Source organism: Ursus americanus, chromosome 32, assembly GCF_024610735.1.
Source record: "Ursus americanus isolate L20-20 chromosome 32, mUrsAme1.1.p, whole genome shotgun sequence".
NCBI classification, from domain to species: domain Eukaryota; kingdom Metazoa; phylum Chordata; class Mammalia; order Carnivora; family Ursidae; genus Ursus; species Ursus americanus.
In genome coordinates, this window is record NC_142158.1 from 11470541 (window position 1) to 11487012 (window position 16472).

Here is a 16472-nt window from a genome sequence, read left to right on the forward strand (position 1 = left end):
TACCTAATTGCCGTTCCTAGATTCCCCCACCCCCTGAATGGATTCTGTTGTTTATAATTAAAGGACCCTGACTGATACAGAATCCAAAAGGTTGACAATAGCGTGTTGTGTGTGTGTGTGTGTGTGTGTGTGTGTGTGTGTTTAAATTAATGAGTCTCCAAGCATTGCCATTAATTTCTCCAAATTCGTTTTAAAAGCCTAGAGTGGCTGACAAAAAGGAGCTATTTGCTTTGATCAGTGTTTGCCTCTGCAAGCCTTCAGGAAGATAAGCAGAAGCTTGGCTTTCATAGAACTCTGCGTGTGTGACAGCTGTTGGGAGCGTATGTACAGTAATCTTCGGTTTTACGTAAACCTGAGAAGAGAGTGACAGTGACAGGCCTTTCTCAGAAAATTCTGAAAGAATCGTTTATGCTGGAAGTAATTAAGCCTGAAAGCCCACTCCGTGTTCATGTTTATTCAACATCTGCATGTCTTTTCTGTACCACACTTTCTGGGACTTCCAAAGGTTATTTTGCATACGTATTGTGGTAAGTTGTAATGGAGTTCCGAAATCCTCCCGGCCTCTGCCCGGGGGAGAGTAAGAGTTTCTCTTCCTAATCATGTCGGGCTTGGCCATGCGGCCTGACTTGGCCCACAGAAGGTGACAAGTAATGTGTGTCATACAGTCTGGGCTTTGCCAAGCTCTCTTTTTCCTCCGCCCCGCTGTTCCAGATAGAAGCTTCGCAGGCAGCCTGAGTCCCGAGGAAAGATGACGTGGCTCATGGAGCCACAGCTCACCCGCGATGGACACGGCTCACCCACGATGGACACGGCGCACAACTGTGTGGTGACGAAGCGGTAAGCCATGAGATCTGGAGCCCTTCTACGCCAGTGGAACCTGGCTGGGGTGGCAATTGCTTATTGTTGCTACCAGATATGATTTTCCAGCGCTGCTGATGGGCCAGGCACTTGCATTCCCACACGTCCAGATGAGCTAGGTACTCATCTCTCCACTTTGCAGACGAGGAGACAAGGCCCGTAGAGGTTAGATAATCTGATGCCTGACTAGAACCAAGTTTGAGATCTAGGCCTGAGCCCGGTTAATGCCAGAGGCTCCTGCTCTTCTTTTTTTTTTTTTGAGATTTATTTATTTATTTATTTTGGGGGGGAGGGACAGAGGGGGAGAGAGAGAGAGAGAATCTCAAGCAGACTCCCCACTGAGCGTAGAGCCTGACTCAGGACTCAGTCTCATGACCCATGAGATCATGACCTGAGCTGAAATCAAGAGTTAGCCGCTTAACTGACTGAGCCACCCAGGGGCCCCCAGAGCTCTGCTCTTTAAAACTACTCCCAAATTGGGTTAAGGAGGGCACTTGTTGTGATGAGCGCCATGTATGGAAGTGTTGAATTGCTATGTTGTGCACCTGAAACTAATATTACACTGTATGTTAACTAACTGGAATTTATATAAAAACTTGAAGCAAAATAGTGGGGAAAAAAAAAAAGTGCTCCCAAATTGAAAAACTCCTGACAGACACAGCCATCTGTGTGCAGCCTCCAGAGCATTCTCGGTACCATCCCTGGGCAAATGCTGACCGCGGGCCAACTGAGGGCGATAACTGATGGCAGCTCTTGAGTGAGCAAAGAACCAATAGTTACTGAATGCCAGTGGACCAATGGCATTGCAAAAACTTGTTTAGGATCTCTCACAGCACATGAAAAAGCTGTAGACTGCAGTTTCAACAAGTACCTGACAAAGGAGCAGAGTAGACCAAATAAAAGATTTATTTCTTTTAAGGATTTATTTATTTATTTATTTATTTATTATTTATTTATTTGAGAGACAGATAGAGTGAGAGAGAGGGGAGGGTCAGAGGGAGAAGCAGACTCCCCTCTGAGTGGGGAGCCCTATGCGGACCCAGTTCTAGGACTCCATGATCAGGATCTAAGCCTAAGGCAGACGCTTAACTGACTGAGCCACCCAGCTGCCCCCAAATATAAGATTTAGAAGAAGTGTTGGAAGTCAGCTATGCAGCAGACAGAGCACCAGACCCAGAGTCCAGGGGTGTACGTCCTAGTCCTTCCCCCCACCATCCGTGTGATGCTGGCCATCACCTCAACCTCTCTGAGCCTGGGTCCTTGTATAAAAAGGTACTAATAAAACTGGCTCTGGGTGTCAAATGAAAGAATTCATGTAGATCACTTTGAATTCTAGAACAGGTTGAAATGTCCAAGCATGGGACCTGGCTGGACAGGGACATGAGCAAGTCTAGAAGTCTGGAAAGATGTCTGGTCTGGGGCAGTAAGCCCCGGACTTTTGTGGCAGGGCACTTGGAGATCACAGGATTTTTGAGTTACGGAAATGTCTTTTAGAGAATATATAAAAGCTACTATAAACTTCTGAAGGACTAAGGAATTACTAAATGAAGACATTTCGTGTACCACCTAAAATTTAAGACCTCTCGTCAATAGACATGGCGAGAGGTCACGCTCTCCCTGTTGTCATGGAGAGGCATGAAAGCCACCTGTAAGCATAAAAGCTCTATGCACACATCTGTACTTTTGCCATTAGCGCAAAGAGGATGCCGAAGCCAGCCAAAAAGGCTTCACGTTGGAAATGAACTTTGTTCTCTGGGCTAGCGAATTCCAGTCTTGGAAAGATCCTTAAGGGAAAGACAAACGGACTAACGCATATTGAGTACCCCCTGCATGTCGGAAACTTTCCATAAGTTATCTCTAATTTTCACAACAACTCTGCAAGGTCTGAAGTTGAAGAGGGCTGTACAACCTGACCAGTTCCCACAACCGCCCGTGACAAAAGCCACTGCAGTTCTGATCTGTCTGACCCCCAAGCTCGGTCTCTTTCCACTAGACCAGCCCATGGGCCAAAGCCAGCCCTCCTGGCTTTTATTTTCGTACTACCTGTGCGTCGAGAATGGTTTTTATATTTTTAAACAGCTAAAAAATAATAATAATACTAAAAATTTGTGACATGAAAAAACAATACGGACTTCAAATTTCAGCGTCCGCAAATCAAAGTGTTAATGAACCATAACCACTCCTACTTACACATGTTGTGTGTCTCTGGCCACTTTTGGGCTCCAATGGCAGAGTTAAGTGGTTGTGACAGACACTGTCGGGCCCCCAAAGTCTAGAATGTGTACTACCCTGCCTTTTACAGAGAAAGTTTGCCAGCCCTGCCCTAGACCACACAGCCCTGTAGGCGATCCAGCCTTCTCCTTGTGCAGATGAGAAAGCAGAAGTCCATAAAGGTTATATAAATGTGCCCCAAATTAACAATATGAGGAGAATCACAGGTCTGGCAAATAAGAAATGCCAAGTGGTCATCGTGGCGGGTTGAGAGGGGTGGCAGATTGATCAGGCCTGTGGCTGGCCGTGACAGGGAGGGTGTGCAGGGTGTGTGCAGGGGGGCCAGCCAGTTCAGGAGGGTCCTGGAGTCACACTGGACATCTAGACCCCGGTGAAAAAAGATGGAATCATTTTGGGAAAATGGAATGACAAGGAGGCAGGGGATTCAGGAAACGATGTCATCTACGGCAGGGAGCCTGGACCGAAGGAGGCAGCTAAGGGGGGGGGGGGGGATCGCCAAACAGGGCAGAGAAACTACCTTTCACTCAACGAAATGATAATAAATGAAAATGAGTTATGGGGCGCCTGGGTGGCTCAGTTGGTTAAGCGACTGCCTTCGGCTGAGCTCATGACCCCAGGGCCTGGGATTGCAGCTGGCATCGGGCTCCCTGCTCAGCGGGGAGTCTGCTTCTCTCTGCCTGCTCTGCCTGCTGCTCCCCTGCTTGGGCTCTCTCTCTCACACAAATAAATAAAACCTTTTTTTTTTAAATGTGTTATGGCCACAGAATGATGTTTATAACATATAAATGAGAAAAAAATGGCTTATAAAGTGTGATTTTTAAAGAAGTTACAGATTATGGGTGTATATAAATTTGGTATATATATTGGATACATGTTCATTTTCTTCTTCTCTTTTTTTAAAGATTTTATTTATTTATTTCAAAGAGAGCAAGAGAGAGAGAGCACAAGCAGTGGGAGGAGCAGAGAAGCAGACTCCCCGCTGAGCAGGGAGCCCAGTGCAGGGCTGGATCTGGGGTCAAGACCCGAGCTGAAGGCAGATGCTTAAATGACTGAGCCCCCCAGGCACCCCTGGATACATACTCATAACCACAGAAAACATAAAGAGAGAATCCTGTCAAACTTTTGACAGTAAGTACTTCTGTGTGAGAGAGGAAGCTTTCATAGCCTACACAACTCTACGCAATGATCTTGTCTGAATTTCTGTCTTGAGAATGTGATATTTGTAAAAACTTAAAAATAAAATGAAAGCCCTATCATCTATAAAGTAAACAGAACCTAAGAGCTTGTTAAATGTGTCACCATGGAAATAATTAAGACTAGCCCCCGAAAGCTATTAGGTTGGTAAAATTCAAGTATGGCCTATATACTAGTCAATGGTACGGTGCCAATACCAATTTCCTAGTTTTGGTAGTGAACCCCATTGTGTAAGATGCCAGCCCCAGGGGAAGTTGGATGACAGATATATGAGACCTCTATTTTTGCAACTTCTTGTTTGTCAATAATTAAATTTAAAAGTTGAAAAACCTATTAGTTTGAACTACATGAATTTGTCAATACTGGGCTGTTTTTTACCCCAAAATACAACACTTCATAGAACTTAACTATATAATTAATCTAAAGAAAAGCTTTAACCTAATCAATTGTATGTGAGCCCATCCAAAGAACACTGGTCACAGATGCAGGGTGGTCTGAGAGTATGAGGACTCAGGGCTCTGTGGGGCAGGAGAGCTCAGCAGGCTTTCTCCCGGGTGCCAGCTCCCTCTGTTCTGACTCCCCACCACCACCACCACGAAGCACCACTAGGAGCATGGGGACCCTGATTACCAGAAAGGTATGCCCCTCTTGACACACAGGCTTACCTATCGTTCCTCTAAGGGTTTCATTGTCATGAAGCAACCAGAACTGTCTGGGTGAGGAGAAAAAATTAAGTCTCAGGCTCTACAAAGCTAAGGATAGCCCTTATGAGTGTGATGGTCACATGCCTGTCCACCCCTGTGAGGACATGGCTGCCAAAGGGGCAGCTCGACTCTCTCTGTGACACGGCTTCTGAGTGACCAAAACGGTAAGAAGGAGAGCAGACTTCAAAGGGACCCACAACAAGAAGGGGGACTTTTTAGCAACCACGCCACAGAACAAAGGATTCTGGTGCTCAGGTCACCTTTTAGACATGGTTAGGAAGTGTGGGCAATATTTAGGCCAAGGAAAAAGAGCACATTCTCTGTTAGGTAACTTTTGACATGAGTCTCACAAACAATATAAACTCCGGGACTAGATTAAGGGATAAATGCTCCCAGGTTAGTAGCCTAAACAGTAGAATGCTAATAAAGCCCTCAAGAAAAACTATCAAATAAATTACTTCAGAAAGTGTTTTTTCGGGGCACCTGGGTGGCACAGCGGTTAAGCGTCTGCCTTCGGCTCAGGGCGTGATCCCAGCGTTATGGGATCGAGCCCCACATCAGGCTCTTCCGCTATGAGCCTGCTTCTTTCTCTCCCACTCCCCCTGCTTGTGTTCCCTCTCTCGCTAGCTGTCTCTATCTCTGTCGAATAAATAAATAAACTCTTTAAAAAAAAAAAGTGTTTTTTCATTCTGTGTCCAAAAACAAACAAAAAAACACACCAAACCACCACCAACAACAACGAAAACCCCACCTAACTAAAAATCTTAAAATTAAATGGGGTGCTTACTTTTTGCTTAACTTTTTCCCCTGTTACCACACTCTTTTTGGTACTAAAAAAAATACTTTAGAGAACATTAAGGATGTGTGCTGAGAGAACAAAACTGGCAAAGGGCAATGGTAGACACCACCGAGGGGTCACCTGAGAGGACCATGAAGGGGGTGATATGTATCAGTCAGCTACAGCCGCCATAACAAAGCACCACAGACGAGGGAGCTTCAACAACAGAAATTCGTTTCCTCACAGTTCTGGAGGCCAGAGGCCCAAAACTGAAGTGTCAGCAAGGTTTTCTCCTTCTGAGGACTGGGAGGGAGAATCTGTCCCAGGCCGCTCTCCAAGCTCCTGGTGGTTTGCCAGCAATCCCTGCCTTCATCATCACATGACGTTCTCCCTGTGTCTGTGTGTCTGTGTCTGTGTTTGTTTTCTCTTTTTTTTTTAAGGACACCAATAATGCTGAATTAAGGGTCTCCCATCCCCAGTCCGATACGACCTCATCAGAACTAATGCCATCTGCCATGACTCTCTTTCCAAACAAGGTCACTTTCTGAGGTGCTGGGAGCCAAGACTCCAGCATTCGAATGTGGGGGGACACAAGTCAGCCCCTAAGAATATTCACACTGAAACCTCCCGAAGTCCTCTCTGCTTTTCAGTCTTTTCGCAGTTGCCCCTAGTTATGCCTCTTTTCGTTCAATATGAAATGTATTAAAAGTAGCCTCTCTGAAGCCCCAGGAAAGCTGCCAAAGGAGTAGAGAAAATCTGACAGAGAATCCCTGAAATCAAAGGATTTCGAGTAATAGAAGGTGGCCTGGCCTGGACGTCAGAACACGTGGCTCGGACTCCAATCAGCGGGAGAAATGTGAGCAAGCCACATGGCTGCTGAGCTGCGGTTTCCCGCTCCGTGCGATGGAGGGGCTGTGCACCAGCTGGACGGAGCCCCCCACCCCCAGATCCTGGCTGTGTCAGAGCCAGAGAGCCCCGAGCTCTTCTTGCCTGGACTTTTCTCCACGTGCACTCTCTCTCTCTCTCTTTCTCTGAGATTCCAGGCTCAGTCTGTCTTTTTAACTCTAACTACATGCTTTAAATCTAACCTTCCCTCAAAACCCCTGACCCACCTAAAGATCAGTAAGTCACCCCATAATCTTTTTAGGAGGCCTGGTAACTGGGCAGCCTATAATTTCCTGGACTCGCATCACCCATCCCCACAGAGCCCAGCACTGTTCTCGGCGGGACAATTGCTGGTATTGAGTAGACTCTGGAGTTGCTCGGCTCAGCAGATGGTCTGCCACGGCCACAGTCCACACAAGGCTGTCTGGACACCTCACGCTGAAACCAAGGTTAGGCCGTATTACAGGTTTGCATAAAATCAGATCCAGCACACCAAAGTTGGGTTCCTCCCACTGCTATGCCCAGCAAGGACCGCCACAGGGGTGCCACACATCTGAAAATGGAAAAAGCACTAAAACCTTAACCATGTACCTTTCCTCCAACTGTCTGCCATTTTCCATTCACAAATAGCATAAGAAGTCCTTTTTCCTCCTCCCTGTGAGAAGAGTCTGAAAATGGCTAACACAGATCGCCAGTTAGCATTAACCGCAGTGAGGGGAAGATGTGAGATATTAATGTCACTTTTTTATACGGCGGTGTGAGCATTTGAGGGTAATAATAAAGTCTTGTGTACAGGGTCAAACACCACAATATGTACATATCACTAACGTGTGTTTGCCAAATAGGCCATAACAGCTCTAAATAGACTGTCTCGGAATGACTAATAAATAATAAGCATCTTGCCTTCAAAATTAACAACAGAAGAGAAGCATATTATTTGGGGCCCTGCAGTCAGGAGGAGCCTTCCCTGGGCGGGTTGGAGGCTGCAGCAGGAGGCGTCCCAGACCCGGTTCTTGTCCTCACGTTACTTCCCGTGCAGAGGGGAGGCAGGGCCCTGGAAAGCAGCGGCGAGAGCAAGAGCTGCAGGGTAAACACGGCCTGAAGAGGTCACGTCAGAGAACTGCAGAATCTAGATCTGCAAAGAACCTTTGTGTCCCTCACCCTCCAGACCACCCGTCCTCCATATGCAGTAGCTTGCCCAAGGTCATGCAAGGTAAAGCAGGAAATACCCATGGAATCTTCCCGTCTGAGGCCCTTCTGATCTGGGGGGTCGGTATAGATACACTGGCCCTGAATGCAAAAGTCCAGAATTTCAGCCCCAGCTCTGCTTTGTGTGACCTGAGACAAAGCACTAATACCTCATGGGACAGCATGTTCCTCTGTATTAGAAGCGGCAGCCCCTACTTCACGGTGTTGCTGTAGGGATTAAATGAGATAGCGTATGTACCAGAACAGTGTAAATGAAAAATGAGACTAGGTGAAATGGGTCAAGCAATAGTATGAGTAAGAAACGCTGTATTTTTTAAAGCGATACTGTTATGATGATAATAAACTCTGAGGGAGCCGGTTGCTTTCAAAGTTGACAAACGCCGCCATCTTTGCGGCACTACAGCTTACCCCTGGACTAATAACAACACCGGATATTTATTCAGACCTTTACTGGTTTCCAAATCCCTTTAATACAGCCATTCGAATTGATTCTCACCAAGGAAACCAAATATGGAAACCCAAGTTCAGAGAAGCCAGAAACTTCCGCAAAGTCACTGAGTCAAAGAACAGCAGAGCTAGACTTCCAAAGCTACATGATGTCCTCCATCAACAAAACCACGTTGTCTCTGGACAGAAACTGGCTAGTCTGGGCAGACTAGTATTGCCCATTGTTGACAAAGATTCATCAGGATCAAGAGTGTTGCTGGGCTTGTTTGTAACATCACATGCAGCGTCCCAGAGGGTAGGACCAAGTGCCCAGCCTTCACCCCACGCAGTGCACACCTCACACCGATCACCCAAGTGGGAGACACTCCATTTCAACTTCACTCTCAGAGCAACAGGAAGTGAGGTTAGGCCCAGCCCGCGTGATGTCCCAGATCTCACATCCTGCCTCTGGCTGTTATCACCTCATGTAATTCAGTACAAATCCCGGAGTCCTTCTGGGTCCCTGATCCCAGATCTTAACCAGACCTGCCAGTAAAAACAATAATTTCATGCCCGGATAAAGAGAAATGTTCGTGGTACCAAATCGCTCATAGATCATAGGGTAAAGAAATCAATCAACTCTCCAAAGATTTTATTTGTATGTTACCAATCGTAGGCACGTGTAAATTACTTACTTGAATGTGTAAATTTGTTTTTTATCAGAGTATTTTTCACTGTAGAAAGAGCCACAGACACAAAAGGAAGGCTTTCTGCTCCTCAGTCTCCTCATGTTAAAATTACAGTTACTTCTGGAAGGTGTTTTGGCATTATCCATCAAGCACTTTAAAATGTTCCCACCCACTGACCCAGCGATTCCCTTTCTAAGAAACATTATGAGAAATTCAGACAGAGAGACATGCATGAAGATATCATCCCTTACAACTGGGAAGAGTTAACCATAAATGTCAGTGTTCACCACTAAGAGGAAATATGCCAAATGTTAACAATTGCCCCTTGGCAACGGGATTATGACATAATTTTATTTATTTTTTTATATATCTCTGTATTTTCCAAAATTATCTATAATGAGAAACAATTCAAATACCCATTAACAGATAAGTGAATAAACAAAATATGGTCTCTACATACAATGGAATATGATTCAGCCTTAAAAAGGAAGGACACTGGGACATGTGCTACAACATGGATGAACCTGGAGGACATTGATGCATATTTTACCGAAATTAAAATTTTTAAAGAAAAAACTAATAAGAATGTGCTTTACTCTGATACTTGGCGGGGTTGATGGGGGAGGGGGGATTAAGGGAAAATTAAATTAAAATGTTGGTTTTGACTAGTTGAGGTCTCTTCCAGCTTTACCTGCCCATGACTTAATACCATGTTCAACGTTAAGCCTCAGTATAAATGTGATGAATGTTCCAAGGCTGTCGAAGAAGAGATCTCCAGACTCAAAACTCAGATGCGCGGAGAGAGCTCTTATTTAGGTAGAAAGAATTAAGTCTAATTATTTCCTTTTAATAAGTTGCTTTATGTTTTATATAAAGTATAAACCAGAGAGAGAGAGAGACAGAAGGAGGAGGAGGAAGGTGGGGGGGGTACGAGGAAGATGAAGAGGAGGATGAGGAGGGAGGGGCAGGAGGAGGGAGAGAGGAGAAAAGAAAAGAAATTCCAAATTTAAACTCAGCATTTTGCAGTCACAAGATATACGTGCCTTTGAAAAAAATGTTTTCCATAATCACAAGAAATAGAAATTGAGGATAGTGTCCCATTACCTGTGAATTTCCTGTATTTTGTCACCCCTGTTCCATTTAGATGAGTGATAATACTTGGCAAACTGTGCTACACCTTCCTGTTCAATGGTCTGCAAAACAAAGAAGTGCTGGAGTCATGACTGTGTTTCTAGCCATGCCTTTCTTAAATCAACCGTGGCCAGAGAAGCTGTTGTTTACAAACTAACCTTAGGGCTGTGGTACTGTAATTCAACCACTGTTAGCAGGTACGATCCAAGAGCCTAAAATAAAATGACTACGAATTGAGGTATGATGCATTGTGTTCAAGTATTGATCCGTTATCAAGCATTGAGTCTTCTAAGTCCCATGTAAATTTTTTATTGGGTCCAATACGCATGACATGAAATGTATCATTTCAATCATTTTTAAGTGTACAGTTCATTCCTATGATTGTACATCCATCACCACCATCAACTTCCAGAATTTTCCGTCTTCCCAAACTGAAACCTTCTACCCATTACGTAACTCCCCGTTGCTCCCCCTCTCCCTCAGTCCCTGGCAACTACCATTCTGCTTTCTGTTTCTCTCAGTTTGACTACTCTAGGGACCTCATATAAGTAGAACCATGCAGTATTTGTCCTTTATGGCTGGCTTATTTCACGGAGCATAATGTCCTCAAGGCCCCTCCGTGCTGCAGCCTGCGTTAGAAGGTCCTTCGTTTCTAAAGCTGAATCTGTCTGTTGTATGGATGGACCACCTTTTGTGTATCCGTTTATCTGCACATGGATACCTGGGTGTTTCCCCCTCTTGGCTCTTAGGAATAATGCTGCTGTGAACATGGGTATACAAATATTCGAGGCAGGTTTTAAGAACTGGTGAGGAAAATGTGTCCAGGAAAATTAAGTAGGTGACCTCTATCTCACTGGTGCCAGGAAATCACTCATTTCATAGAATCAGAAAATGGCAGAGCAGGAAACACTATAAAATCATCATTGACGTTTATTTATAGATGAGGAAATGGACACGAAATGACTTAACCAGGATGGTTTATAAAAAACTATTCGGTTCCTACGTTTGGGGAGGAGTGGTACCCCTCTCCCAGGCAAAAATATCTACCCAACTTGCCATGCCACATACCTCAAATTCCCAACACCAGAGATTTATTTACTTAGATGAAGGCAGTGGTACTTTTACCAGGAATCTCCTAGTAAAATTAAAATAGCTCTGAGGGAAAGATACTCTTGACCCACACCCCTTGTCTTAAAAGACTGGTTTTCCACAGTACAATAAGCTCACAGTGGGGTTCTTAGGGTTGGGAGATGGCTGCAGGGTCACGAGGAATTTTAAGCACAGATACTCTACAAGGAGAAAATCATCTCTTGAGGAGCGCTGGGCCCCCAGGGGTAGGCAATACCAGTGCTGAGAGTCTGAAGACCCAGAAAATTGAAGTTAGATAAGTGTAAAGACCAACTCAGGCAGACATACGATTTTCTCTCTGGCTAGCTTGTCACTGCATCTTGTCCTTCGTGCCAAAGTCTAGGTCTTCTATAAATGACTTGAAGACATGACTCACTTCTGAATGTTAATGAAATATTTTGCTAGGTTTTCTCAGCCATATAAGGAAAGAGTCCTTTTTTCCTTTCAGCAAGAATGGAAAATGCCCAAATGTATCAGCAACCGAGGAAGTCAATTTGCATCAGCAGGTTTCAATCTCCCCAGCTGTCAGATGTGTTTCGTGATGGAGTTGAGGTAGGTCTGTCAGTCAAGGTGGTGTCTCAAGTCCAGGAGTACTCCATTATAACACAGCTCATTAGCACAAGCCTCTGAACATTCCACGGGGCAGAAAAGTGTTTTCTAGAAATACAGTAACTATACCGGCCCCATGATAGTCAGGTCGATTCTTAAGGGGAGTGTTACTTCTCCCTCCACTTCCAACATGGCAATGAGGTTCCACTGTGTCTGTGGAAGAACGTTGAGGTTTGAAAGAGAATTAGGGCCCCAAGGAAAGCATACACTTACCCATGTATTTGACAATAAACACAAATAATGTATAGGGCCTTTTGCAGTCCTAAACATCAGGGGCAATGACACCAGAAAGCCTTTTACTTATTAAAATAACAACTAACTGAGCAATAAGGCATGAAATTTACTGTTATATCTGCAAAGAAGTCAAGAGGATATGGAAATTGAGTACTTAAAACAGAGCCAGGTATTAGTAATTAGGGAAGTTTATACACATTCATTATACGGTTTATGAAACTGGGAATCCATCACGCTCTGGGCAAAATCCAGAAAACAGTATTTCTAGGGTCCTGCCGCTGTGACGTGTCTAGTATCTGATAAGTCAAGTCCACACGAACAAAGTAAGTTCACACCAAATTAATCTAAACAATAAAAATAAAACAGTAACGCTAATCCAATTCCCACTGGGGCGATGTTTGGTTTGCTTCACTGGCAAGTTAACTGAGTCAACATCTGTTTTATTCCCTTAGGTGTCTAGGGAGGCCAAGCTCACATTATGGATTAAATCCTTCCCAGAGGTCTTCTCATCCTCAGCCTCACACAACCGAAGGAAGCACACCAGACGGTTTTCAGCTAACCCCTCACTGACAGAGCCCAGAGTACAACCCTCGCTCCGGGTCCCATCATGGTGGTGATTGTCACCAAGAACCAAGTTCGAACTGTCAGAGATGCTAACTAATAGAGGTTGCCCCCTTCAGCACTGCTAAGCTGGGTTGTTTTGGGTTTTTTTTTTCCATTAAAAAAAAAAAAGACGTATGCAAAATGCATTCTATTAGTACATTGTTGTTTTTAAAAGACTGTAGGAAAAAAAGCATAGACTAAGTCCTTTTATCAGTTTGGTATCTATTCGAGCTCCTTTTCTAAACATTTATACACGTCTTACTCACTGCTCGCCATGTAGTGTGTTTTGTTTAACAAATAGGGCTCGGATCCTAGGTCTCCGGTAGTTTCCCTATAGGCTTTTTAGCAGAAATGTGAGAGGGGGGTTGGCCTCTGCGGTGCCCCTTGAGCACCTGTTCTTTCAATCTGGCTCCTCTCACTTGAGGAAGTCACATAAAAGCAAAGACACTGCCTATCTCTACAGAATGCTGTGCCAGGACGAATGGGCTCTGGCCAGACCAGCAACCCTGCTGGAGACCAGAAGCTGAAATAAAGGTAGCAAGTGGGAGCCAGCACGGCGTCTAGGGATGCCAGAGGGGGTAGTGGTGTAGACCAAGCTGGAGGACAGTGCCAAGGGCTCAGGACCAAAAGGAGAGATGGAATCCAAACATGCGAGCGAGGGTACGATGTGTGAGCTGCTCTGCCAGATGTAAAGAGTCCAGGATGTGGCAGACCCATGTGCCAGCCCCGTGGAAGCTGGGGACAGGGGTCGCTGAGCCATAAAACAGAAAAGTGAGGAAAGAAGACAGGTGTGAGAACCGATCTTCTGGAGCTGCCCCCGTCAGCTCCGGGGCACTGAGGGTGGCAGAGTCCCAGCTGACCCGCAGCACGGGGGAGGTGATGCAGTTACAGAAATGGGGGAGTGGGGCCCATGGATGGGTTTGGAGGAATGGATGAGAGGAACACACTGGTTGGGGAAGATCATGGTAAATTCTTCCTTCCCACTCCTTTTCCCTCCCTGATTTTATTTACTATAGTGAGTCCATGAAGGCAAGGAGCGTCTAAGTGAGATAGGACGTCACTTGTACCTCCTTAAATCGCCTTCATCCTTCAACCTCTTTCTTCGGGGTATCACCCTTGCTTAACTTCCCTTACGGGAAGCTCCCCAAACGGGCTCTGTGCTCCTTAAGGGAAACCCACCATCTTTGTCACCGCCCTAGCACTTTATAGAGAACCCACAGGGGATTTCAGATTCAGGGAAACAGCCAGCAGCATCTTCCCTACCTAACTTTCATAGTCTCAGCATGGTTGTGGGCAGAACAGCAGAGGCTCTGAAGCCAGCCCAGGCATTCCACGGGCCACCCACTCGGAAAAGGCAAGTGGCAGGCTGCTGGGAGAAGTAGCTAGCAACGATCAGAGTGGTGGAATCTGTCCGAGATGTCCCGGTAACAGCTGAGCCACAGGAAGGAAGAGGAAACAAAAGAGAAAAGATGGGAGAAAGCTACATACAAGAGACAGAAACTGCAAATCCCAGGCCATCTTCATGGAAAGCATTACAAAAACCGTGCATTTTATATCTCAGGAAGAAAAGAAATGGGGAACAGAATCCCAGAGCTTAGTAGAATTAGAAGCTACATAAAAACATTTGGAAACACCAAGTCTCCTTTTCAGCATGGGAGCAAATATGAAAGTAGGTAGATTAAATTAGGATTTTTTTTTTAAGATTTTATCAATTTATTTGACAGAGAGAGAGATAGCCAGCAAGAGAGGGAACACAAGCAGGGGGAGTGGGAGAGGAAGAAGCAGGCTCCCAGTGGAGGAGCCTGATGTGGGGCTCGATCCCAGAACGCCAGGATCACGCCCTGAGCCGAAGGCAGACGCCTGACAACTGAGTTACCCAGGCGCCCCTAAATTAGGATCTTAAGTGGCATGATGCAGACACAACTCTGGAAGAATCTTCCACGGTGTCCCTAGAGGTCAACCAGGTGACCCATCTGACTAGCCTGGCTCATTTACCGGCAAAAGGCAGGGAGGACATCCATTTCAGCCAAGACCTGGGACAATAATAGTCAGAAGCAAAGATGAATTAAAGACACTTGTCCAGGAGGGGCGCCTGGGTAGCTCAGTTGGTTAAGTGTGTGCCTTCGGCTCAGGTCATGATTCCAGAGTCCCCGGATGGAGAGCTGGGTCAGACACCCTGCTCAGCGGGGAGTCTGCTTCGCCCTCTGCCCCTCACCCTGCTCCTGCTCTCTTTCTCTCTTTCTCAAATACATAAATAAAATCTTAAAAAAAAAAAAAAAAGACACTTGCCCAAGAAAAGCAGGTTCTGCCAGGAGTGGAGATTAAATTCTCTGAGAACCTTGGTTCTCAACCCAATCTGTCCAAAAAAAACCCCCAAAAAACCCACAAACAAACAAATAAAAAAACAGGACACTAATACAAATTTCTCAAAAACAAACAAGTAAACATAAAGGAGGGGAGGAGGAGGGGACAATGTTGGAAGTACTTTGCAACGTAAAAATACTAATCACAACAAAGGTCCTACTGCTGCCCACACTGTGGAAAATGCATTGAGGAGTCAACCCAGGCCAGCCTGCAGGGGAGCCTCAGCCCGTCTCCTGCTGGTACACCCTGTCCCTCCCTGCAAACAGGCCAAGTGCTACGGCGGAAGGCCTTCTAGGCTCGAGGGTTGGTTGGTCTCTGAGCAGTGTTTGCGTGTACACAGTACTAAATAAATAAGAAGCCCGTCTTAATTCATGATTGCTCTCTCTCCCGGCCCCAGTGCGCTGCAGACCTTTTCTCCCCCTGGCTTCTGTCACAGTGAGATTCACAGCCTGAATTCCAGCTTCCAGAGGCAATGCCCCGGGCGCTAATTTTGAACAAGGAAGTGTCACTTGGAATCCCACTCTTTGGGAGCCTTTGGAGGCAAAGTAGTGGTGGAGGAAGAGTAAGGACAAGGCAGAGAGAAGTTCAGAAATGAGCGTGTAAGGACAGTGTAACGACAAAGGCACAAGGACGTTCGTTTAATTGGATTGACTTTTACTAATTTCCTATTCCATATGCTCCCCTTAATGGTATTTCCCCTTAGTAAGAAAGACCCAGTATCTCCCACCCCCCCATTATTTAACTAATCTCACCCTCTTGATCTTAGCACAATTATAAAAAACACAATGGGGTTCATGGCGAAGGGTGCTTTAAAAAAAAGCAATTAATGATATTTATTCTTCAGATTTAGTGCTTAAATCAAAGTTTTTACAAATTTTCATGATTACTTCACCAAAATCAAATTGAGTAAAAATTGCTTTTGTTTAAGAGGCGTCTGGGTGGCTCAGTTGGTTAAGCGTCTGCCTTCAGCCCAGGTCATGATCCTGGGGTCCTGGAATCAAGCCCTGAGTTGGGCTCCCTGCTCAGCAGGAAGTCTGCTTCTCCCTCTGCCTCTGCCCCTCCCCCCCCATTCGTGCTCTTGCTCGCTCTCTCTCTCTCTCAAATAAATTAAAAAATCTTTAAAAATAAACAAAATAAAATAAAATGGTTTCACAGACAGATCAGGCAAGCAACGGCAGTCACATTTTGCCCCACACAATATCACCAAAGCACAGACGGATAAAAATGAGCTAGGCCAGCATCCGGACGTTAGCTTCTCCCCTCCAGGGCGAGCCTCCAGGGCAATCTGTATCTTCCGGCCTCTCCCCCGGGACATTCCAACTACCTGGTTCTCCCAGGAACACTCACAGGCATTTGTCTGGAGCAGGTGCACCTGGAAATGACGCACCCACAGGTGCAGGCGGGGCCTTCACTTTGGAAGCATGGCTG

At 45.6% G+C, this 16472-nt stretch overlaps 1 long non-coding RNA gene across 1 annotated transcript; it reads left to right on the plus strand.

Moving 5' to 3' along the window:
* Positions 1 to 721: 721 nt before the first annotated feature.
* On the plus strand, positions 722 to 12796 carry LOC148107315 (uncharacterized). The gene is made up of 3 exons (XR_015722619.1): positions 722 to 837; positions 11683 to 11786; positions 12530 to 12796. It is a non-coding gene; the product is annotated as an uncharacterized LOC148107315 (long non-coding RNA).
* The last annotated feature ends 3676 nt before the right edge of the window (positions 12797 to 16472 follow it).